Source organism: Neofelis nebulosa, chromosome 7 (genome assembly GCF_028018385.1).
Source record: "Neofelis nebulosa isolate mNeoNeb1 chromosome 7, mNeoNeb1.pri, whole genome shotgun sequence".
In the NCBI taxonomy this organism is placed as follows: Eukaryota; Metazoa; Chordata; class Mammalia; order Carnivora; family Felidae; genus Neofelis; species Neofelis nebulosa.
In genome coordinates this window covers 82895358-82920497 of record NC_080788.1, presented here as the reverse complement: position 1 = coordinate 82920497, position 25140 = coordinate 82895358, and the positions used below count along the sequence as shown (strand labels likewise).

At 37.2% G+C, this 25140-nt stretch overlaps 1 protein-coding gene across 6 annotated transcripts in view; it reads right to left on the bottom strand.

Annotated features, from left to right (window-relative positions):
- AKAP6 (A-kinase anchoring protein 6) overlaps window positions 1–25140 on the bottom strand; it is a 500699-nt gene that overhangs the window by 388564 nt on the left and 86995 nt on the right. The window contains exon 1 of one of the 6 annotated variants that reach the window (XM_058738772.1): window positions 13674–13774. The exons of 3 other annotated variants lie outside the window; for them this stretch is intronic. The gene's annotated coding sequence lies outside the window, so the exon portion shown is untranslated. Of the gene's footprint in view, window positions 1–1290; window positions 1338–1872; window positions 2040–13673; window positions 13775–25140 lie in introns of those variants that run through there. 2 more of the 6 variants (XM_058738771.1, XM_058738773.1) reach the window with 2 other exon arrangements.

Genomic DNA, 25140 nt, shown 5'->3' with positions numbered 1-25140 from the left:
CATATAAAAAATCGACTCAAAGCAATTTATGTCCTAATATACAATATTTCCATAGATACCATCAGGCTGTGCACTAAGCAGGCACAGTGCAGTTTTATGTGGGACAAGATGCTCCACATTTCTGGGTCTCAGTTTCGTCATATGTAAAATGACAAAATTGGACTAGGTGATTAATGAGATCCCATAGGACCATAAAAATCTGTGATTACCCTGGGTTATTTTCCAGAGATTCCAAAGCCATTAAAATAGCATCCTGCCTATACTGAGAGCTGTGTAGATACCAAGTGCTGGTCCTCCATTTTAACAAAGCACATGAACAGCATCAATAGATTTTCCTACTTAATGGAATGAAATAAAGTATTACCACGCAAGTGCATTTTATAAATCATTATTAACACATTATGTGTTGCTAATTCTTCCCAGAGAAACAAATATGGGAGATTCTCTCAGAGTTTGAAACGAAAGACTGACAACAGAGATGTGGCTGTATATGTAGAGGACACACAGAATAAAATAAAAACATTATACAAAAATGTTGTAGCTGGTGTTCATCACACATGAGTAAATGCTAAGGAAACCTAATATTCAAGCTGCAAAGCAAAATTTTCCTGTGTCTATAAAATTTCAACCTGGATGTGATGTTTCTATATTTAACTGAGCACAGTATAAACAAGAAAACTTCAGTATCTCAGAGAAGTAAAGCAAAGCAGGGGTTACTCAAGTTTTATTTTAATCTCTATTTTCCCTCTAGTATACCTTTGCCACTGGGAAAGGAATACTGCCTGTGTTGTAACAGCATAGCAAGCCTGGAAAGTGGCATAAAATTGATTAATTATCCATTTTCATGCAAAGTAATTACCATAAACATTTAAATTTCCATTCTAGTAGTTCACATTTAATATGCCCCCATGGATAACCAATCTCTTTTTGATTTTCACAGAATCACATCTGATTTCAAAGATAAATTTATAATTTAAAGGAAAACTGCTTCACATTGTAGAGACCTATAGTAACAACCTTTATGTATATTTTTCCTGCCCCTATCATGCCTATTCAAGCTTGCTTTTCCATTGAATTAATTACTCTATTTGAATGCAAATAGTAGGAAATTCAGCACAGGTCTATTATACGTTCTTCTAAATACTGTAAGTTTTGTATTCTTTCTTTACAAGGTGTCTTAAAATGAGATTCCTTTCCAGGCACAGAGAAAGTTTTTTAAAAAGCCACTAGACAACAGACGATACAGATGAAAGCAATGACCCAAATGTGCCCAGGTGCCCACCCACTCACTCAGGTTCCAAAGGTGCATGTGTGACAGGAGTGATCAACCAGCTTTCTGGAAACCAGTAACCTCCCCTTCCCCTCCCCCATCAAGTAATTATCTGTGGCCACCTCTCCAGCATTAGAGATAATACCACCTTTATCCCAGCTGCTGTTAAAAATAACATAAATCAAATCCTTCCCTTTCCACAAATCCAAAGAAGATTCAACATTTAAAGTGCAAGAGCTGCAAAAAAGAAAAAGCTTTTTCTTTTTTTCTTTTTTAAATATGTGGGAGGGCTTTTCCCACCATACTCTATTTATCATCCTATAGAAACAGAAGAAACATGCCACAAATTGCTTACTGACACGGACCAGTTCTGCTATCTTCCTGACAGTCCACAAGTTTTTAGCTGAAACCTGACATTAGCAGAATGCATTCGACTTGAATAAGACACATTTCAATCAGAGAGTGTTCTTGTACCAAGCTAGGAGACCGAAAAATGCAGCCACACAGCCATCAAAGCTGCCCACCTCCTTCTCCCTTCTCTAGTAATCTTTCTCTCTTAAATAAAAGAATAGAAAAGCCAGAAATCTGCTGTATGTACTCACTGTAAATGCTTTTGTCCCTAAAGGTCCTTCGGGATTAAGCGTCTGGCTCCTCCTTCTCCACCCCCCTCGGGTTCTCTTCCTGTGGCCAAATAAGATAAAGGCTGGTGTCAGGCCTGCTCCATGCCAGCAGGACACTGGTGAGTCTGCAGGGCACCAGCTTCATATGTCCTTAGTAGCCCAAATCTCTTAAAAAGAGAAGGCTACTCCGCTGTCCCTATTTGGAAACTAATGTATAAGCTCCAGGCCTGTTCGGTTACAGTTGGGTCTTTTGCAAACAAGCCGTGATAAGTGAGCAGAGAAAAAGGAGACAGTTGCCAAAACAAGGATCACTATGGAAAAGAGTGTTTGGGTGGACAGAACACATCCAGTCACAGTTCAGAAGAACCAAGACGAAACATACCCTAAAAACTGAGTAATCCTAAAGCAGAATAAATTAATAAATGCATAATTAAATTAATAGTACTACATTAACATAACAAGCTGACAAAGCCAATCTGAGTGGAATAGGGTCAGGCCCCCTTTCCTTTCTTAGGAAGAAATTGCTCTTTCCAAGTAAAGAACATCATGCTGTGTATCGTGTGAGAGGCAGTTCTACCATCCATGTAAATCAACCCAAACCTAAATACTTGCTCTCAATCTTTCTGTGCTCTGCCTAGTCCCTAAAAACAAGTGAGAGACGAAAGCATAATTCTAGCCAAATTAACAGATATGTTTGCTACTACGCACATGTTACAAAACTGAGACAGAGAAAATTATGTTAGGCGTCACTGAGGATCCTTTTTCCTCCCTCCTCGTTTCATCTCTTTCATGTTCTCATAATCATCCTTTACAGAACCTATTTATAGAGACACTGAATTTTGAAAGGAAAAAAAAAAGTTCCACTGGAATGTTTTCATTTTTGTCCAAGGTTAAGCTCTTATGCTTTGATTACATTAAGGAAAAAGAAATAAACTTAAGAGGGGTACCCTGTATCTGGTTCTGGCATTCTAGAATCAGGCTCTGCGAAGAAAACACAAAAACAAGTTTAATAAATGGCTGAATTAAATGTCATGGCCTACCTAGACGAATGAGGCTCTAATTCATTATCCGGTTTTAAATCTTGCTGCCTGTGTACATTCCTGGCCTCTTGAGAGGTCAAACATTAGGGAACTTTAAATGGCTCTAAGCTCTTAAAGATGAGAGCCTAAGAGTTCCTGACAAGTGTTAAGTTAGATTTGCTCTTGGGGGGAAAAATAAAAGGTGGTTTTTCTAAGATGCTCCTAAGGAAGTTTCCATAATCACTGTCTGCTTCTTCCTTCTCCTTAGCCCTCTTCCTGGCTCCAAGCCCTGCAGCATTCACCTGGAGTAACAAGGTTTAGTGAGATCACTGACATAACCCCAGATTAGTCTCACTTTCTAATCCTCCTGCCACAACAGAACAGCCTGCAAGCAGATAGGATATCCGCGAGAAGGACTTTGGAGGGAGGGAAGGGGGCGACAACATGTAAATAGTGGGTCCCTGACAGACTTCTGCAATTAAAATGATTTTCTTGGTGTTATCACTGCTGTTTCCCCTCTCTCTTTTTCCCTCTTTAATATGTCCTCTGTGCACAACTGTGTCCCCAGGCAGATGGTTGATTATATGCTGCTAATCACACAGGGACCTCTCCCAGTCTCCCTTCAGTCACCAATAACTCCCTCACCCAGAGCATAGAGTCTTCCATCAGCCATAACACACTTCATCAAACCATCTTCCTTCCTTGGCTTCTCCTCCTACTCCCCAGCCCTCCACTCTGATTATCAAGTCCTTCTCCTGTGGCAGGGACACCAAGATTGACTCGTCTAGTCATTACTCCTCCTGTGTTTTCTTTCCCCCACCACAGCAGTCGCCTCCTGTCACCCAGAGATTTACTTGGCTGCATCAACCGGTCAGTTGCAAATGGTGCCCATGCTCATGAGTGCGTGGACCTGGATTCAGTGATGAGTGTTCATATTTCTTACTCTCATCCCAAGTTGCTAATAATCATCTTTAACTGTTAGGCAGCTACTTTTCTACTGTTCAAGAAAGCGTCTTGAGAGGAAATGGATTTGTAAAACTCTAATACATAATCTACACTATTTCTGCTCTCATCAGTGCTATTAACAGAAAGAAAACTGACATTACTGAAAATCAACTTTATATAAGGTATTATGTGTATATATGATTCATCATATTTGCCCTCAAGGAAATCATAATATGGACAATATTATAATTGTCCCTCCCTCCACTCTCTCCCCCCCAACCCCACACACACACTCACCCAATGATACCTGTTACACAAGCAGGAGGTAGGCAAACAAAGCCCTGTGAAGGCCCTAGTGGATTGGGATTAATCCTGAAAGGAGGAAAAATAAGGAATATTTTCTGAACCAGGTAACATTTGAGATAGGCTGGTAAAAACAGGTATGATTTAGGTGGGCAGGGGTAGAAGGGAAGTGGGAAAACAATTCCAGCCTGGGAGAATGCTGCTACACCAAGTTAAGAGAAACAACAAAAAATTCAGCATTGAGAGGAAATGGGAGCTTGATGGGGACCAGAAACAGACAAGGCTACAAAGTAAGTTGTGGGCATAATATAAGAGTACTGCGAAGGCCATGCTAAGGAGGAGTTTGGAATGAATCTCACAGGAAGCAGAAACTTGAAAAAGACTATAAAGAAGAGAAAAGGATTGCAGTTGTATTCTAAAATGGGACAGGAAAATCAATGCATCTACACTTATTTACCAAGAAAACGAAATGAGAAATCAGCATTATGAGAGGACTAACATCCTCTTTTCCAGGTAGACTTCATTAATATAAAAAAAACATAAGCTTAAAAACCTCTTTCTGGTCCAGAAAAGAGAGTGGGTGGGAGAAAGAAAGAAAAAGAAAGGAAGCCTACAGAAAAAGAAAAGATGCCTACAAATATGACTTTCAGATCAGAGTAATTAAAGGAGTTCTGTGCTCTGTCCTACCTACTCCATTAAATATAAAAAGAATTCTCCATTTTTAGTTCTCCATTAACCCTAGTATCATAGATGTGAAGTGGAAATTTTATAAGGATTATTTTATGCAATGTTTTTACTTTTTCCTGTTCTAAAATTATTTTAAATTAATTAAAAATTAATATATATTAATTCAAATATTGTAAAAATAGATAACATTGAAGTTAAAAGATCCTCCTCTATTCCTATATTTTTATCCCCAGTCAATAAGTGATAAGAGGCTATTTATCTTTTGTGACCTCATTATGTAAAGTAGAAAGGAAATGAGCCTTATAGGAACAGTCATTTTTAAAGATTCTGAAGTCTAAATTAGTTGTCTGTATTAATGTACCAACATACAAGTGTTTGCTAACTCAGTATCTATTTATCTAGTGGTAATAGGTATTCTACTAGAGGTTGAATAAATTCTGACAAATAAATTAAGAGTTCTGGGTGACTTCTGGGTAGGGATAGCAAACTGAATATCTAATTCTGCTTCCTCTAGAAATCCCACTAACACCATTGCAGAGGGATTTTTTATTTGGGACTTTTTCTTTTTTTTAACGTGAACATTCAAAAATGGGAGGAAAAACAATAATCTTTTTGGAAACAGAAAATTGTATGAACAAGTGATAAATTCTTTAGCTGACTCAAGAAAGCTAAATCTTAACCCAGAAGAGCAGAAAACAAAGAACCAACCTGAGTTTACTTCAGAATCCTTTAAGCATTTTGGAACTGGTCGAACCAGGTACCTCTGAAGTAAAGAAAGAAGAGTGTAGAGAGAAAAATTAACTTTACAAAAAGAGAAGTCTGGCCTTTGTCCTGACTTCTAGGAGGTAACCTCTGTACCTTGGAATTTCCAGAATGGTAGGAGTATTTTTGTTATTTATTGTGAGCCCCTCAGAGCACACCTGACAGTTTATGCTGACTCATGACGGGGGCTAGCCAGACAGAAAAACCAACCATGTGGTTAAAGAGTTCAGGCTTTGAGCAACCACCAGAGCAATCAATCAATCAATCATGTACAAGTAATGAAGCCCCAATAAAAACTATGGACATTGAAGCTCAAGCAAACTTCCCAAGTTGGCAATACTCCATGAGTATTGTCACATATTAATGACAAGAGGGTAATGCATCCCTGAGGATGTGGAAGCTCTGCAGTTGAAACCTTCTCAGTCTCAGATTCCACCCTTTCTATTTCCTCCTTTGGCTGATTCTGATTTGTATTATTTTGCTATAATAAAATTATAAGCACAAGTATAGTGTTTTTCTGAGTTCTGTGAGTTGATCTATAAAATTATCAAATCTGAAGGAGTCTGTGAGGATCCCTAAATTTATAATCAGCTGCTTTAAGGTGAGGCTATCCCTGGAGACCCTTGAATTTGCAGCTGTTGTCAGAAGTCTTGGGCTCACTTGACAGCCTTGGAGGACTGTGCCCTTAACCTTGAGTGTGGCCTAACTCTGGGTAAAGGGGCAATAGTACATTGAGATTTATTTTGTTTGAAAAATGTTTTAAAAGAAGTTATAACCCTAAATCTTTCCTTACTCTGTGTTGCTGGGTGGTTGCTCTCACACCCAAAGCTGTCAGAAGACTGGAGGTTTCTTCTCCAGAAAAGATCAATCAAAAGGTCTCTGGATTTGGGGACACTGGACACAGTTGAAGAAAGAAGTACCTTGAAAATGAGGGAGTGAGTTAACATAACATTCTGAGTGTTGAGAACCCCCCTTCCTGCCAGTCTTCTCTCCCAACTTGATTCTCCAAAGTCTCTACCCTCTAGTCAAAAGACTAGAGATCCCTTTTCCAAGAGATCTGATCAGTCCAAGAAGACAAGATATAAAACTAGCACATCCATATCACCCTACAGTGACATCCACAGTCAATAGGTCTGTCCACATATTCAGAGCATTCATTCAGCATTTTAGTCTCCCACTCCTAAATATGATCAGGCACTCAAGAATTAGCACAGATTTAGGGAAAGCTCTAATATGGGTAATAGGCCTGAAGTAAGCAAACAAACAACCTCAACCTGTAGGAAACAGGTTCTGCACAAAGAAGATGATTTTGTTGAAAATGAAATATTATCAGAGATAAGATTTTGTATCCATAAAAAAGAAGAGAATGTTATTTTTAAAAGATATTTTTGGAACAAAAAAGAACTTTGGAAAAATAAAAACATGATAGCAAAAAGAGAAATCTCAATACAATGGGTGAAAATAAACTTGAGAAAATCTCACAGAAAGTAAAGCAAAAAAAAAAAAAAAAAAAAGACAGAAATTAGGAAAGAAAAGGTAAGATAATTAGCTACCAATCTAGGAGGCCCAACATTTGGAGAACAGGAGTTCCTGAAGGCAAAAGTAAAGAGAAAAGAAAAAAATCATCAATGAAATTTTGAAGAAATAGAAGGACATAAGTTTCTAGATTAAAAAGACCCACATAGTGTATAAAAATAGGCAAACACTAAGGCACTTTATTTGGAATCTCAGAATATCAGGGAAAATGAAATTTAGGTTAGAGGTATAGACATATACAAAGAATCATGACTTAGATTGCTTTGGATTTCTCAAAAGCAGCTATGATATTATGACTTATAATAAGAAGCATATTTCTGGTCTATGTCATCATTTCTAGCAGAGAGTTCCTAAGACTTGGAATTTCCTAAGCACAAAGCAAGGAAAGTATCTTTTGTTATAGTAGTTGGTCTTTTGTCCTTGGTTCCTGAAATAGCACCAAAACCAAAAAGGTAAAGACTGTCCTTATTATTCATAACCAGTCCCTTTCAACCACACCTGAGTTTATGTTAATGAGGTGACTTTTGGAAAGCCCTTAAGGAAGGTGCTGCTTACCAGAGTAACCAACCATGATTAAAGCATTCAAACTTTCAGTCCCACCCTTCAATCTCGGGGAAGAAGAAAAGGGCTGGAAGCTGCATGAATCACCAACGATCAGTATTTAATCAGTCATGCCTATGTAATGAAGCCTCCATAAAAACCCCCAAAAATGGTTCAGAGAGCCTTCAGATCAGTGAACAAAAACACATCCATGAGACAGAAGCTCTTGTGCTCAGGATCTTTCTGGACCTTGCCCTATTTATCTCTTCATCTGGCTGTTCATTCATATGCTTTAATATCCTTTCTATCAAACTGGTAATCTAGTAAGTAAATTGTTTTCCTGCATTCTGTGACTGGCTCTAGGAAATTAATCAAACCTGAGAAGGGGGTGGTAGGAACCTGAGGAGGGGTATGAGTTATAACTAGTCAGATACACAGATAACAACCTGGACTTAAGATTGACATTTAAAGGGGGTGGAGGGAGGGAGACAGTCTTGAGGAACTGAGTCCTTAACCTGTGGGTTCTGACACTATCTTCAGGTAGATAATGTCAGAATTGAGTTAAAATATAGGATACCCAGCTGTTATCATAGAATTGCTTGGTGTGGTAAAAACCACCACACAGTTAATGACCAAAAGTACCAGAAGTAGAGTACTGAAAATAGAGGAGACACACAAGAGTGTGTTTTTCTATAGCAGCTACATTGTGAACAACATTTTCCTTAAGAAGGAAAAGGAATTGTAGCATAGAGGGGCACCAGGCTGACTCAGTCAATAGAATATTTGACTCTTGATCTCGGAGTCATGAGTTCAAACCCCAAGTTGGGTGTAGAGCTTACTTTAAAAAAAAAAAGTTAAGAAATATAGCATAGAATTGTATACCAAAATAAATACAGATTGATAAACAGTAAAATGTAAGGATAAAATAAAGATATTTTCAGATATTTAAGTTCACAAAAACTAACTTCCCACATACTTTTATCAAAAGATATTAAAGTCTCTCTAGACACTCTACCAAAACAAAGGAAACCAAGAAAGAGGAAGCCATGGGAATCAGAACCCAGGAGACCTAGCATTCCAGATTTATGAAGAAAGGAAATCTCAGGATGGCAGCTGTGTACCAGACAAGGAAGCATCCAGTCCAGAATGGAACAGGTCAGAAGACTCTCAGAAAGACTGCTTCAAACAGGTGACATTGAGAGAAAACCTGATGTAAATTAATATACTTAGAAGAGACTTACTCAACTGGTAGAGAATTGGGGGTTGAAATAGAAATAAACATAGAAAACTAAGCAAACAGTAATTATAAATTCCAGAAAAAATTAAAGAGTGTACAAAAACAAATCAGGAATCATATTACTCTATGTGGTTTAGCTAAAAAAAAATTACATTTACCTAATCTTAATAATATAAACACTAAATATTGATATAATCCAAGTCACAACATAATTTTACAGGATGAATGAGAGAGCAGGAATTGTGAGTGGGCTCACACATATGCATGTGCACCCGTGTGAAAGGGTGACAGAGAGATGGGATGGGGCAAGCTAAATAAATTCTCATCTTTCATAATAAGAAGTCAACAGATAAAGACAAGAGAAAAGTCACATTTGTATGGAACCACAAAAATAGCCAAAGCAATCTGAAGAAACAAAAATAAAACTGGCAGTATCACAATCTCAAATTTCAAAATATACTATAAAGCTGTAGTAATCAGAACAGCATGGTTCTGGCACAGAAACACACAGAATAGAGAGTCCAGAAATAAACCCACACTTGTAATGTCAGTTAATCTACAACAAAAGAGGCAAGAAAATACATGGGGAAAAGACAATCTCCTCAACAAATGGTGTTGGGAAAACTAGACAGCTACATGCAAAACAATGAAATTAGACCACTTTCTTACACCATACATAATCATAAACCCAAAATGGATTAAAAACATAATGTGAGACCTAAAACCATTTAATTTCTAGAAAAAAACATAGGCAGTAATTTCTTTGACATCAACCATAGAAACATTTTTCTAGATATGTCTTCACTGGCAAGCAAAACAAAAAGCAAAAAAAACCTACTAGGGCTACACCAAAGTAAAAAGTTTTGTACATCAAAGGAAACCATCAACAAGCAAAAGTTGACATAATGAATGGAAGAATATATCTGCAAATTATATATACGATAAGGAGGTAATATCCAAAAAATATTAAGAACATACAACTCAACACCAAGAAAACAAATAATCAAATTAAAAAATGGGCAGAGGATGTGAATAGACATTTTTGCAATGAAGACATACAGATGGCCAATAAACACATGAAAAGATGCTCAACATCACTAATCATCAAGGAAATGCAAATTAAAAACACAATGAGATTATCATCTCACACCTGTCAGAATGGCTCAAGTCAAAAGCACAAGAAATAACATGTGTGGATGAGGACGTGGAGAAAAAGGAACCCTTGCGCACTGTTGGTGGGAATGCAAACTGGCATAGCCACTGTGGGGAAACATTATGGAGGTTCCTCAAAAAATTAAAAATAGAATTATCATGTGTTTCAGTAATTCCACTACTGAGTAGTTACCCAAAGAAGACAAAAACATTAATTCATAAAGATATAAGCACCCCCATGTTCATTACAGCATTATTTACAATAGCCAAGATATGGAAGCAACCCCAGTGTCCACAATAGATGAATGGATAAAGAAGTGGTGCATGTGTGTCTATATGTATGGAATGGACTATTAGCCATAAAAAAGAATAAGATCTTGCCATTTGCAAAAAACATAGATGAACCTAGAGGGTATAATGCTATGTGAAATAAGTCAGTCAGAGAAAGACAAATACCATATGTGGAATTTAAGAAACAAAACACATGAACAAACAGAAAAAAAGAGACAAACAAAAAGGCAGCTTCTTAAATATAGAGAACAAGCTGGTGGTCTGCCAAAGGGAAGGTAGGTGGGAGGATGGGTGAAATAGATAAAAGGGATTAAGAGTATACTTATCTTGATGAGCAGTGAGAAAAGTATAGAACTGTTGAACAGCGATTCAATACATTGCACACTGAAACTAACATAACACTGTATGTTAAGTATACCTGAATTTTAAAAAGAGAGAAAATAGGAAGTAGTCATACAATTCTATTGTTTCAACACAGAGGTTGGTACCAAAAAAATCAGTTAAAAGATGAAAAGTCTATGAGGTGCCTGGCTGGCTTAGAGAGTTAAACGACTGACTCTTGATCTCAGGTCATGATCTCTCAAGCCCCACAATAGGCTCTGTGCTGACAGCGTGGAGCCTGCTTGGGATTCTCTCTCCCTCTTTCTCTGCACCTCCCCCCACTCATGTTCACTGTCTCTCTCTCTCTCTCTCAAAAATAAACAAACATTTTTTAAAGAAAAGATGAAAAGTGGTAGAACTCTTCCTCCTGTTCTCCTTGGGAAAACAGGACATGGAAAAGAAGAGCATATATTTGACTCTTAACTATTTGTATGCAAACATAAAACTTAAAAATATCTAGATTAAGCAGTGCCCGGAGGGTTCAGTTGGTTGAGGGTTTGATTCCTGATTTCGACTCAGGTCATGATCCCAGGATTGTGGGACACAGCCCCTCCTCCCCACCTTCCTGTCGGAGCGTGAGCCTGCTTAGGATTCCCTCTCTCCCTCTTCCCTCTCCCCCAGTTGCACTGTCTCTAAAAAATTTAATATATATAGATAGATTAAAAAACAAAAGAGGTTTTTTTATTAAAAATTTTTTTTAACATTTATTCAATTTTTTGAGAGACAGAGTGCAACCGGGAGAGGGGCAGAGAGAGAGAGAGGACACAGAATCCAAAGCAGGCTCCAGGCTCTGAACTGACAGCACAGAGTCCAATGAGGGGCTAGAACTCACGAACCATGAGATCATGACCTGTGCCGAAGTTGGACGCTTAACCAACTGAGCCAGCCAGGCACCCCTAAAAGAGTTTCTTAATTGCCAGACAGGGTTTTAATACTCTCAGGTACACTGAGCATTTCTAAATAGGGGTCACTAATTTCCAAACTTATGTGAATATGAAAATTATTAGTCTTTGATTTTTGGTAGAGAATGTTACAAGATTGGATGTGGCACTTGGTTAAAATACTAAGTTTAGGGGCGCCTGGGTGGCGCAGTCGGTTAAGCGTCCGACTTCAGCCAGGTCACGATCTCGCGGTCCGTGAGTTCAAGCCCCGCGTCAGGCTCTGGGCCGATGGCTCGGAGCCTGGAGCCTGTTTCCGATTCTGTGTCTCCCTCTCTCTCTGCCCCTCCCCCGTTCATGCTCTGTCTCTCTCTGTCCCAAAAATAAATAAAAAATGTTGAAAAAAAAAAAATTATATAAAAAAAAAATACTAAGTTTAAAACTGTACAGGGGTGCCTGGGTGGCGCAGTCGGTTAAGCGTCCGGCTTCAGCCAGGTCACGATCTCGCGGTCCGTGAGTTCGAGCCCCGCGTCAGGCTCTGGGCTGATGGCTCGGAGCCTGGAGCCTGTTTCCGATTCTGTGTCTCCCTCTCTCTGCCCCTCCCCCGTTCATGCTCTGTCTCTCTCTGTCCCAAAAATAAATAAAAAACGTTGAAAAAAAAATTTAAAAATAAAAAAAAATAAAACTGTACCTACCCACCTCCTAAAACACCGTGGTTTTTAAAACAAAGTGCTTACTGTGACTCAGTTCAATAATAAGGTTGTATTTATTTCACTCAAACAATCTCTTTAAGAAAGAGCTGCTTCCTATAAACTAAATCTGATATCATGATAAAAGCCACAGGTGATTAAGTGATCAAGTTAAAGGTGAAATTATTTTATTATTTGTTTCACAAAGAGATACATGCTTTAGCAAACAACTTTCATTTTTGAGGACAATGAATCAGAGTGAAATACCAAATAAGGAATTTAAGCCAAATCTTTCAAATAATATTACATTCGTTTTTGCTGTTCATGCTGCAACATGAGAACACATCAAATAACTACCCATACTGCTGTTCTTCCATAAACAGAAGGCATTTTACGGGTGATGAACTCTCATAAAGACCAGGATTTTCAAAAGCATTATTTCCTATTCACTATTATTTCCTTCCCACCCTAGCCTCCCAGACATGCAAAAATGATTTTTTTTTAAAGATTCTGATGTCAGATTAAAAAAATATCAACGGGCAATGGCAAAGGCTTTTAATATCCAAAGATCTGATGTGATCAAAGATCTTTCTCTGAATATTCTTTATTAAAGAAGGAATAATTAAGTCTGCTTTTCAAAGAAACAATTCTAGCCAAGTAGAATCTGTTTTTTTAAATATATTACAATGGTTTTGTTTCATATGCATCACATTCATTAAATACTGTCAAACAATTCTGCCCAACCAGCCATCTAAATTGAAGGTGAGTGTCTGATAAAATATGACTTGTTGTCATATGAATCAGTGTTTTGAAAAATAACTCCTAGAACAAACAAAAGTTATATATCACAGACCTTCAAAGAAAAACAAAATACATATTTGCTAGTGAAAAGTATAGAGACAGTATAAGCTCATAAATATTTTTGGGCTGTGTATTCTGGTAGACAATAAAAGGCTGAGGCATGGACCAGCTTAAGCATAAATTCACCTTCATTGAATTTTTATCTTTTTCTTAATAAATTATTTATTCCCTTGCTTAGTGAAATAAATAGCAATATAGCAAATGCTAAGTAAGGGCTAATTACTTAAAAGCCTCTAAAAAGAACTCAGCAGATCCTACGTCAATTCTAGAAAATTAGTTATAAACTGAATATTACTAGATGCTTTGCCAGATTTTCCTTTCAGCAAACACAGAAAAAAAACTTTTTTAAAAATTTTTTCTGTACTCCTCTAAATCACAGGAGTACAAAGGGGAAAATGCTGAACAGTGTAACAGACAAACCCATATTCTCTCTCCTCTGCCATGAGAGTGTAAAGCCTAAGCTGAAAGCTAAACCCTCCAGCCATTTGATTTTATCACTCACCATGAACCAAGTCCAGCGGTGGCTGGCGGGGAAGAAAAGGAGTAGCAGGTTCCCAGAGAGGTCATCATTTCCGAGCCTTTCACTTCTTGCCCTACTTAGGTAAGTCTTCGATAAGCTCTATCATCCAGGCACATGAGCACCTGGCTTTCATCCAAGAGGGATTCAAATGCTTGAAAGCTGACTGTCTCCTAAGCTTTTTATTCTTATTTTTCATATCTTTCTTTGTTAGCAATAGTTAAAACCGATGTGACACTCAGAAATAGCTGGCCCTTCTCCAATAGGCTCTAGAAATCATCCATTTATAATTTTTCAGTTACTGAAAAACAATCATATCATACATCACATGACACAGCTACTTTTGGTCTTACTTAGTCATTTGAAGCCAAATACAAATGCATCTCAGACAGATTCTGCTTGTCATAGCTTCTATTCACTGTGGCCTTTGCCACGATCCTGTCATTGTTAATAGTTCTGTATGACTCAACCACTGATTTAGATATTCAAGGTCCTTTGAATGAGTTTCTTGAGTAAGAAATATCACTTATGCCTGAAAACGAATAATCCAGAATATTTTATTAACATGCAGCTGACTCAATTTTTAAAATAAGAGCATTTGGAATGGCCCTTTAATTAAGCTGGAGTCTATAAAGTGAGAGTTTTGTTTATTTCATTTTTTTAACATAATGTAAAAACAGAAACAGTTGACAGAATATGGTTTTCCTCTTCTACCACAATGTGCAAAATAAGATGCAAATGTAAAAGAAAACAGATTTAGACATATTTATAAGGAGGTAGAAGAATATATCAGCCTGACAGTTTTATGTACACTAGAGTTTAAGAAAAAAAATGTATTTAATGAGCATCTCACTTTGTTTGACACTTTCCTGGGTAGTCTGGAAACCAAGTTCAGTCAACACTTACTAACAACCCACCCTCCAGAAACTTCAGGTCCAGGAAACGAAGCTCTAGCAGCTTCTATGTGTACTTAATTCTCAGTTGAACTGTAAGGATGAAGAGGTTGTAGAAATTTGATCATGAACATAAAGACTAAGCCTCTGTACTTTTTTTTTCCATTTTTTCTTTGTTTCCCCAGCCCTACTGAGATACAATTGACATGTGACATTGTGTATGCTTAAGGTGTACAAACTGATTTGATACACATATATATTATAAAATGATTACCACAATAAGGTTAGCTGACATATCCATCAGCTTGTATAATTACAGTTTTTAGTATGTGGTGAGAACATTTAAGATTTATTCTCTTAGCAACTTTAAAACGTATAATAAAGTATATTGTTAACTATAGTCACTATGCTGTACATTAGCTCCCCAAAGCTTATTCATCTTATAACTGGAAGTTTGTACCTTTTGACCAACATCTCCTCATTTCCCTACGCTTAGCCCCTACTAACCACCATTGTACTTCATTTCTAGAGTTTGGCTTTATTTTAATTCCATATATGAGTGATATCATATGGTAATTGTCTTTCTCTGCCTGACTCATTTCACTTCACCTGCAAGACCCATCCATGTTGTCACAAATGGCAGAATTGCATTCCTTTTTATGGATGCATTATATACATATCACATTTTCTTTACCATTCATCTGCTGACGAACACTTAGGGTTTTTTTTTTCCATGTTGTGGCTATTGTGAATAATGCTGCAAGAAACATGGGGCTTCAGATAGATCTTCAAGATAGTGATTTCATTGCCTTTGGATATATATCCAGAAGTGGGACTGTTGGATCACATGGTGGTTCTATCTTTAATTTGCTTTTTAATTCTTTATTTTTTTGTTTAAGTAATCTCTACACCCAACATGGGGCTTGAGCTCACAACCCTGAGATCAAGAGTCATGTGTTCCTCTGACTGAGCCAGTCAGGCACCCCTATTTTTAATTTTCTGAGAAACCTTCATACTATTTTCTATAGTGGCTGCACCAATTTACATTCCCACCAGCAGTACACAAGTGTTCCTTTTCTCCACATCCTTGTCAACACTTACTATTTCTTGTATTTTTCAGAATAGTCATTCTAACAGATGTGAGGTGATATCTCATCATGGTTTTGATTTGCATTTCCCTGCTGATTCGTTATTTTGAGCACCTTTTCATACATGTGTTGGCCATGTGCATATCTTCTTTGGAAAAAATGTATACTCAAGTCCTCTACCCATTTTTAATTGTGTTGTTTGCTTGCTGCTCTGTTTTATGAGTTCCTTACATATTTTGAATGCTAACTCCTTATTTGATACATAGTTTGCAAATATTTTCTCCCATACCATACCTTGCAAAGACTATCTTTTCCCCATTGAATATTCTTACCTTCCTGGTCAAATATTAGTTGACTATATACACATGGTTTTATTTCTGAGCTCTCTATTCTATTATATTCCACATGGTCTCTGTTTTTATGTCAGTATCATGCTGTTTTTATTACTATTATCTTGTAGTATAGTTTGAAATCAGGAAATGTAATGCCTCTAGCTTTTTTCTTCTTTCTCATGATAGCTTTAGCTATTCAGAGTCTCTTCTGGTTCCATACAGATTTCAGAAGATTTTTTTTTCTATTTTTGTGAAAAATGCCATTGGAATTTTGGTAAAAATAACATGAAATCTATAGAGGTCTTTGGACATTTTAACAATATTAATTCTTCCAATCCACAAACTCAAGATATTTTTCCATTTATTCATGTCTTCTTCAATTTCTTCCATCAATATCTTCTAGTTTTCAGTGTGTAGCTCTTTCATCTCCTTTGTTAAATTTATTCCTAAGTATTTTATCATTTTGGATGCTTTTATAAATGATGGAATTTTTTAAGTTTCTCTTTCAAATATTTTTTTGCTAGCATTTAGAAATGCAGCTGACACCTGTGTAGCTCAGTTGGTTGAATATCCAACTCTTGATCTCAGTTCAAGTCTTGATCTCAGAGTCATGAGTGTAAGCCCTGCATTGGGCTCCGTGCTGAGCATGAAGCCTACTTGAAAGAAAGAAAGGAAGAAAGAAAGAAAGAAAGAAAGAAAGAAAGAAAGAAAGAAAGAAAGAAAGAAAGAAAGAAAGAAAGAAAGAAAGAAAGAAAGAAAAAAGAAAGAAAATTTACTGATTTTTTATGTTAATTTTGTATCCTGCAACTTTATTGAATTCATATATTAGTTCTAACAATTTTTGGGTGGGGTCTTTAGGATTTTCTCTATATAAGATCATGTCATCTGCAGACAGAGATGATTTCACTTTTTCTTTTCTGATTTGGATGCCTTTTGTGTCTTTTCTTGCCTAATTATTTTGACTGGCACTTCCAGTACTATGTTGAATAGGAATGGTGAGAGTAGACATACTTGTCTTGTTCCTGATGTTAGAAAAAAAGCTTTCAGCCTTTGACCATTGAATATGATGTTAGCTGTGGGTTTGCCATATATGACTGCTAAGGTATGTTCTTCTACACCCAATGTGAAAGCTTTTAATCATGACAGGATATTGAATTTTGTCAAATGCTTTTTCTGTATACGTTGAGAGGATCATATGATTTTTATTTTTTATTCTATTTATGTGTAATATCACACTTATTGATTTGTGTATTTTGAACCATCCTTGCATCCCAAAAATAAATCCCACTTGATCATAGTGTATGATCCTGAATTTGGTTTGCTAATATTTTGTTGAGGACTTTTGCATTTATATTCATTAAGGATATTGGTCTGTAGTTTTCTTTTCTTATAATGTCCTTATCTGGCATTGGTGTCAGGGTAATGCCGGCCTCAAAAATGAATTTGGAAGTGTTTCCTCCTCTTCATTTTTTTTTTTTTTTGGAAGCATTTAATGACTCATGTTAATTCTTCTTTAAATGTTTAGTAGAATTCATCATTGAAGCTATCTGGTCCTGGGGTTTTATTTGTTGTAAAGTTTTTGATTCGTGCTTTAATCGCCTAAGTCATTATTGGTCTCCTCAAATTTTCTATTTCTCCCTGATTCAGTCTTGGTAGGTTATATATTTCTAGGAATTTATCCATTTCTTCTAGCTTATCCATTTCATTGGCATAATAGTTTCATAGTAGCCTCTTATGATACTTTGTATTGCTGTAGTAGTAGTTGTAATCTTTCAGTTAGTCTAGCCAAAGGTTTGCCAATTATTTTACCTTTTTAAAAACCAACTTTTATTGATTTTTTTCTATTGTCTTTCTAGTCTCTAGTTCATTTATTTCTGCTGTAATCTTTATTTTTCCCTTTCTTCTGCTAATTTGGAGCTTAGTTTGTTCTTCTTTCCCTAATTCCTTGAGGTATAAGGTTAAGCTTTTTTTTTTTTTTTGAGATCTTTCTTTTTTCTTAATGTGGTCATTTATCACTATAAACTTCCCTCTTAGAACTACTTTGCTGTATCCCATACATTTTAGTATGTTGTGTTTTCATTTTCATTAGTCTCAGCACACTTTCTGATTTTCTTTTTGATTTCTGCTTTGATCCATTGGTTGTTCAGGAATGTTGTTTAATTTCCTCATATTCAGATTTACTCCTATTTTTATACCATTGTAGTTGGAAAAGATACTAGATATAATTTTGATCTTCTCAAATTTGTTAAAGCTTGGTTTGCAGCCCATCATATCATCCATCCTGGAGAATGTTCTGCATGCATTTGAGAAGAATATGTATTCTAGGGACATTGTATAGAATGTTCTATATACATATCTGTCAAGCTCATTTAGTCCAAACTGTTATTCAGGTCTGCTGTTTCCTTATTAATTTTCTGTCTAGATGTACTATACAATGTTGGGAGTAGAGTATTGAAGTCCCCTACTATTACTGTATCGCTATCTATTTCTCCCTTCAGTTCTATTAACACTTTAAATATTTAGGCATTCCAGGGACATAAGTTGGTTAAGCATTCAACTTCGGTTCAGGTCATGATCTTGTGGTTCATTAGTTCAAGCCCCACATTGTGCTCTGTGCTGAGCCTGGAGCCTACTTCAGATTCTGTCTCCTTCTCTCTCTGCCCCTCCCCTGCTTGCTTGCTCTCTCTCTCCAAAAAATAAATAAACATTTAAAAAATTTTAATATTTAGTCATCCAATGTTGGGAACATATATCTTTACAACTATTATATCTTCGTGATGAATTGACTCCTTTATCACTATTAAGTGACAGTCTCTCATCACAGATTTTGACTAAAAGTCTATATTATCTGATATAAGTATAGACACTCTTGCTGTCCTTTGGCTACTGTTTGCATGGAATATCTTTTTCTATTTCTTCACTTTCTACCTACATGTGTCTTTAAAGCTAAAGTGAGTCTCCTGCAGGCAGCATATTGCTGGATCTTATTTCTTTGTCCATTCAGCCACTTTGTGCCTTTTGATTGGCAAATTTAATGTATTTATACATAATTACTAGTAGGTAATCACTAGTTACTATTGTGATTTATTATTTTCTGTTTTTTTAGTTCCTTTGTTTCATCTTACTGTCTTCCTTTATGATTTTTTTTGTAGTGGTATGCTTTTATTTCCTTTTTCTTTGTCTTTTGTGCAACTATTAAGGGTTTTTTCTCTTGTGGTTACCATGAGGTTATATAAAGCATCTTATAAATATAACGGTCTTTTAAGCTGATAACTATTCTCCTTCAACCTTATTAAAAAACTATACTTTTATTTCTCCCACCACATTTTATGCTATTGATGTCACACTTTACATCTTTTTATATTGTGTATCCATTAGCAAATTATTTTATCTATAGGATTTTTGGGGGTTGTTTTGTTTTACTTTGTTTTGTCTGAGGGAGTAGGTGTTTTTTTTTTTTAAGTAGGTTTCATGCCTAGCATGGAGCCCAACAAAGGACCTGAACTCATGACCCTGAGATCAAGACCTGAGCTAAGATCAAGAGTCAGAGCCAACCAGGTGCCCCTATACCTATTCTTAATGTTATTATTTTTTAGCTTTTTTTTTTCAACGTTTTTTATTTATTTTTGGGACAGAGAGAGACAGAGCATGAATGGGGGAGGGGCAGAGAGAGAGGGAGACACAGAATCGGAAACAGGCTCCAGGCTCCGAGCCATCAGCCCAGAGCCTGACGCGGGGCTTGAACTCACGGACCGCGAGATCGTGACCTGGCTGAAGTCGGACGCTTAACCGACTGCGCCACCCAGGCGCCCCTTTAGCTTTTATTCTAGAGATAAAAGTGGCTTACCCACCACCATCACATTATTTGAGAATCCTAAATTTGACTATATATTTACCTTTACCAGTGAATTTTGTGTTTTCATATTGTTATTTAGCGTCTTCTCATTTCAACTTGAAGTACTCCCTTCAGCATTTCTTGTGAGGCAGGTCTAGTGGTGATGAACTCCTTTAGTTTTTGTTTGGGAATGTTCTTCTCTCTCCTTCATTTCTGAAGGACAGTTTTGACTTTAAGGCATAAAGGTACAGTTTTCTTGGTTGATATATATACATATATATATATTTTTTTTTTTCCACACATTGAATATATCATCCTACTGCCTCCTGGCCCCTCAGGTTTCTGCAGAGAAATCCACTGACATCCTTTTGTGGTTTCCCTTGCATGGACAAGTCATTTTCTGCTTGCTGCTTTCAAAATTCTCTCCATGCTTTGACTTTTAACATTTGATTATGATGTGTCTCAGTAATCTTTGGGTTGATCTTGCCTGGGATCCTTTGAGCTTCCTGTAACTGAATGTCCATATCTCTTCCAGGATTTTTGGAATTTTCAGCTATTATTTCTTTCTATAATATTTTTTCTCCTTTCTCTCTCTTCCCTTTCTGGGACTCCCATGATATGATGTTCATTTGCTTGATGGTGTCCATAGCTCATGTAGGCTATCTTCACTCTTTCTCATTTTTTTCTCTTTTTGTTCTTCTTACTGGCTAATTTTAAAAGATCTGTCTTTGAGGAGTGCCTGGGTGTCTCAGTCGGTTAGCATCCTACTCAGTTTCAGCTCAGATCATAATGTCACAGTTTGATGAGTTTGAGCCCCATGTTCGGCCCTGTGCTGTTGGTGTGGAGCCTGCTGGGGATTTTCCCTCCCTCTCTCTCTGCTCCTCCTCCACTCACGCTGTCTCTGTCTCTATCAAATAAATAAATAAATAAATAAATAAATAAATAAATAAATACTTAAAAAAAAGTAAAGATCTGTCAAGGTCACTGATTCTTTCTTCGGCATGACCAAGTCTGTTGTTGAAGCTCTCTCTTAAATTTTTCAGTTCTATCATTGTATCTTCAGCTCCAGGATTTCTGTTTGGTTCTTTTTTATGGTGTCTATTTCTTCATTAAACTCATTTTGTTTATGCATTGGTTTTCTGATTTAATTTATCTGTCTATCTATATTCTCTTGCATTTAATTCAGTTTCCTTAAGATAATTTTTTTAAATTATTTTCAGGCAAACTGTAGATATTTCTTTTGGGGTTAGTTGCTGGAGCTTTATTAGCTTCCTTTGGTGGTGTCAAATTTGCATGATTCTTTATGATCCATATAGTCCCACACTGATGCATTTGTGTTTGAAAGAGCCAACATCTTTTCCAGTCATTACAGACTGGTTTCAGCAGGAAAAGACCTTCTCCTATTTGTTCCTTGGATTGATGGGATTACCTCCAGAATCACAGTTGCACTGGGTTGGAGCTTGTTATAAAGCTGTGACTGGGTATGCAGCAAGATCCATGGTTGTCAGGCTTGTTACCAGGGTCTCAGGTAGGTATGTACTGTGCCTGGTCCCTGAGTAGATGGGACTACCTCTAGTAACTTCTTCAGTAAAGTGGTGTCAGGACAAGTATCCACTTCAAGGTTCACAGCTGTATCCTCAGACAGGGGGCCTATTCCCATGTCTGTGGCAGGTGTGGCTCCTGCCAGGACCCTGGGAAGACTACTTCTTGGTTCCTGGATGAGTCCCTGGGTGGACAGGACCAGCTCTGGACCACGGCTGAGATTCAATCCACAAGGCTGTTTTAGGTTCCACAGCTAAGACTGAGGTCTGCCCCTTCCTCCAGAGGCACAAATAGGTGTGTCTCCCATCAGGTCCCTGAGTAGGCTGGATTGGTCCCTGACAATAACTAGAGGGCTGGAGCCAAGTGTATCATCTTTTCAGGATCTGAGGTGCAGACATGAGGATGTTCCACCTGTCCCTGTGCCAGCTGGACTACTCATAGCCTGCACCTGGGAGGGCCTAGAACAAAGTTTAAGGCCCTTTCAGGATATCCTGAAAGTGTACAAAAGTATCTGTTTCCCTGTCTCTGTGCCACCAGAACTACTGACATACTGAGTGTGTGAGGGGCTGAAATACAGGGTCCTTTCAGGATCTCCCAGGGCACAGATAGAAATGTCTCCCTCTGGGACCCTGGCCCCCAGACTGCTGGAAGACTGACAGTCTATGGCTGTGAGGAAGCTGGAGCCATGTATAGGGCCCTTTTATGGTCTTTGGGGATACAGACAGGAGTTTCTCCTTTCTGGTCCCTGTTCCAACAGGACTGTCACAGATTGTGGCTAGCAAGGGGCTAATGCCTAGTATAGGGCCCTTTTAGGATATCCAGGGCCAAGATGGGAATATCTCCTGCTGGGCCAAGTCTCTTTACTTTTAGACCAAGTTTATCAGTCTATATTACAACAAAGGAAAATATCTGGCTATGACCTCACAGAGTTCTTACAACCTTCTACATTTACATTTATATATTAAACCACACACACACACACACAAACAGACACACACACACACACACACACACACTTAAATATAACTAGGTTTATATTATAAAATGATCTCAGTGTTCAGGCAAACACAAGTAAAACAATGTACTTTTACTACAAAATTTAAAATATTTATCTTTATGAGGGCAAAACATTTTAAAATAAATCTTGGGTTCAAACTATGAAGAAGTCACTTGAATTAAAATAACACTGTTTTTATTATTCAAAAAGTAGTCAAAAGTCTTAAAATAACAAAGGTAATTCTTAAATAGGTATTGAGTATTTGCTCATTTAATGGACTGGGATAGGCACACACACACAAAAATCATTAACCTAAAAATCTTAGGAAATTCATGGGCATTACATACAATGACACTGTAGGATGACATCATCCAATGGCTAACAGAGGGTCTTCTATACCTGTACATCACATTATACCCCCAAAATAATTCATCATCATACAGATTTAACCTCTTCTTGTCTTTGACTTTTTCTAGTATTACTGGTTATTTGTGTGTCTATGAAATATTTAAGGAGAAAAATATCCAAAATTTCAGTCTTAGATTATAATTGGATCAATCACTTCTATTTAAAACTCTCCTTGATCTTAGCCAAAAGGCCAAGAAGCAATCCTCTATTCAAAACTGAACAGGGGGGAGGAATTTAAAAAATATGTAAAAAATATGTGAAATATGTGAAATAATTACTTCTACTTCAAACTAAACATGCTTCCAAATTTAGTTATCTGGGCAAAGGCAAGTTTTACTCAGTAAATAGATTAATCTGGTAATTTGTTCAAGGTTATTTTCTACCTAAGGCAAGACTAAATTAGAGATCTGAACTGCCCAAAACTTTTACTGTGGTCATTCTCTCTTTGTAACTTGGCTGTAAGGTGAAAGGGCTTCAAATTTTTCCTCAATGCATTGTCATCTTAATAAACAATGCTTTGAAAATAAGTATAAAAATATATCAATAGATTCATTCAGCTACAAAATTTCACAAGGTGAGCTCTGACAGCCAGCAGAACAAAATGTTCTGAGCAGAAGACATGGAAATTCTACATGAACATCCAGATAGCAGCCAAAACATCATTTCCCAAAATGTAGCTCACATAATACTGGTAAGAAGAGGTTTGGAGGTTGAACAATTTGGGGAACACTGTTTACACATTTCTCCTATGGGAAGATATGTAGTGCACATTTGCTCCTAGGAGTCTTCAGGAAGAAACTTCTTAATTTTGTTTAATTTATTATTTTCCAAATATTTTTCTTCATTAACAGTGCTCCTTTGGGGAACACTATGGGGAACGTTGCTCTAGAAAACTCCAAGTATCACTTGTATACAAAAAGAGTATGGATTCCAGACTTCATGTAGTCAAAAGCAAGAAATCTTCCTATCCTCCCTCCCAGCCCTTTGTCTTCAACAGTCTCTGCTCCTATGTGCCCCAGCTGACCCAAACTCAATCAATCAGTATTAAAAGGAGAAAAAACTGAAAGCCATGCTTAGCTTCGCATTTTATTTACTTTTTCACCTCAACTCTGAATCTCTCATTTTGCTTTTGATAAGCTTATGTCCCTCTTTCAATATGTTCCTAGTTTCACACTGGAACCCTTCATCTGGCATTCTAGATTCTGGCTAGCTAAACCTCTGATTAACTTCTGACACTGGCATCTCCTGTGCTCAGTGTCTATATTTTCCCTTTGATCCTCTACATTGGCTGCCAATTTAGGTCTCCACTTTGGGCTCACCCTTCTGCCTGGGACAAAACATTAAAGGTAAACCCCAAAATGTGAGAATGAGGATGTGCTCCAAAGAGAAGTAGAAATCCAACACTGTTTCTTGCAGCTTGGATTTAACCATCAGTCAATGAAGAAAAATGTGAAGAGCTTTTTTCCTCAAGTCACGGTGCTAAGAGCTGTGGTTGAATGCAGCAGAAAGCACAGTGACAGGGCACTTCACTGAGATATTGCCAAATGTCCCTACGGTATGTGTGTTGGGAGTGGGGGGTAGCAATGTCACTCCTGGTTGAGAACCAATGCCTTGCTCACAGTTAATATGCCTCTCCCACATACTCAGGACTTCAAATCAGCTTCTTAGATATTAAGTAAAATTTTGTATGGGTAAATATAGATACACTTGTAATTTATGCTTGAATTAATTAGCTATTTAGGAAGCATAGTATGGTCTAGTTCTTCTCAACGAAAATTAGTTTTTTTCTTTATAAGATCTAAACCTTAAACAAAACTTCCTAAAAAACACCATCAAAGGGCGCCTGGGTGGCTCAGTTGGGTAAGGGTCCAACTTCGGCTCAGGTCATGATCTCATGGTTCATGAGTTCGAGCCCCACGTCGGGCTCTGTGCTGATGGCTCAGAGCCTGGAGCCTGCTTCAGATTCTGTGTCTCCCTCCCTCTCTGCCCCTCCCCTGCTCATGCTCTGTCTCTCTCTCTCTCTGTCAAAAATAAATAAACATTTTAAAAAATTTAAAAAAAAACATCAAAGGTTAAAAGTATCCCAAAAGAATTGAAAAATAAAACAAAAAAAAAATTTATTAACATTGTCTACCTATGAGAAATGAATTAGGTTTCACTTTACTTCATAAAATCCTAGTTTTCTCTTTCTCACTCAAGGAACATTTATCATCATCATCACCTTTTAAAAATCTCATCATACATGATCAAGACAGGTAAGTAAGTCAGGTAGATTCTCATGAGGACACCTCTGAAGTTCTGGTCCTCTTGTAAGAGATGAGCATCTAACATCAGGTTGAACATGTGGAATTTTATTA